We start from the raw sequence: 1,168 nt of genomic DNA on the forward strand, positions 1-1,168 counted from the left end.
TTTCTTTCTTTCTTTCTTTCTTTCTTTCTTTCTTTTTTTCTTTTTCCCTTCAAAACCTTTTTTTTTTTTTTTGTCATGGTACAGGTTGAACCAAATAACCATTTTGATCCAGAAGAAGGTTTTTAAAATGTTTTGAAATCAGTTGTACCTCTTCTTCTATAAATAGCCATATACTATTCTACGTTTTTTCATATGCTGTTGACTATTTTTTTCCCGAAATCACATTAAACATTAATTAGATAAGATAGTTAAGGTTGTTGCAACAAGGGACACTGTATTGACGCTCATGGACTTCGCTACTTTGCTTCTGTAGCTATTGTACTACTATGGTCCAAAATGGTGATTTACTTACCTGTAAAAATAACTACATATTAATATACAAGTCCATTTTAAGAGGGTTTTTCACCATGCCGGTGATATTCCATTTTCAAAATAAGCTTGTAGATGAAGCTGCAAGCTAGGAGGGATTGGATGAATGGGAAAGAGCCCCATCCCACAGCCCGAGAGGGTGAACTCTTGAATCCAGTCTCATTTCAGTAGTGCCCCGTGCCGGGGGACAAGAGGCAGTGGGCACAAACTGGAAAACAGGAGGTTCCCTCTGAACATCAGGAGCCCTTCTGTGTCGTGTGGGTGACAGAGGTTGCTCAGAGAGGTTGTGGAGTCTCCTCCGTGGAGATCTTCAGAAGCCACAAGGACATGGTCCTGGGCAGCCTGCTCTGGGTGGCCCTGCTGGAGCATGGACTGGGCCAGACAGCCTCCAGAGGGCCCTTCCCACCTCAACCATTCTTAATTCTGTGATTTACCTGTGGAGGAGAGAGTTTCAGTGGGTACAGACTCCTTCCTGATAGGGAAGATGTCTCTTCAGGGATGTGCCTTAGTCTCCAAATGTTGTAAGGAACATGCCTATCTGCTGACTTTCCTGCAAAGTGAAGAATTTGCTCATTGAAACAGCAATATGAACAACCAAATTTTGCATTTCTGGGGCATAGTGACTTGGAGTTCACTTTGACTTTACAGGTTTATAGAAGCTGTTCATGTTCGCTGAAGCTTTCCATTTCCTTCCTTCTTTACCAGGGCCAACTGACCTCTGAGCAGTAATAGCAGATGTAAATCCTATGTGTTAAGGATTATTAACAATCTGTCATTCTGCACACTGAAAAAAGTCAGT

At 42.0% G+C, this 1,168-nt stretch overlaps 1 protein-coding gene across 1 annotated transcript in view; it reads right to left on the minus strand.

Annotated features, from left to right (window-relative positions):
• BCL2L14 (BCL2 like 14) overlaps positions 1 to 919 on the minus strand; it is a 15,701-nt gene extending 14,782 nt beyond the window's left edge. The window contains exon 1 of the mRNA XM_035315357.1: positions 804 to 919. The gene's annotated coding sequence lies outside the window, so the exon portion shown is untranslated. The remainder of the gene's footprint in view (positions 1 to 803) is intronic.
• Between the last annotated feature and the right edge of the window lie 249 nt (positions 920 to 1,168).

This window comes from Oxyura jamaicensis, chromosome 1 (assembly GCF_011077185.1).
Source record: "Oxyura jamaicensis isolate SHBP4307 breed ruddy duck chromosome 1, BPBGC_Ojam_1.0, whole genome shotgun sequence".
Taxonomy (NCBI): domain Eukaryota; kingdom Metazoa; phylum Chordata; class Aves; order Anseriformes; family Anatidae; genus Oxyura; species Oxyura jamaicensis.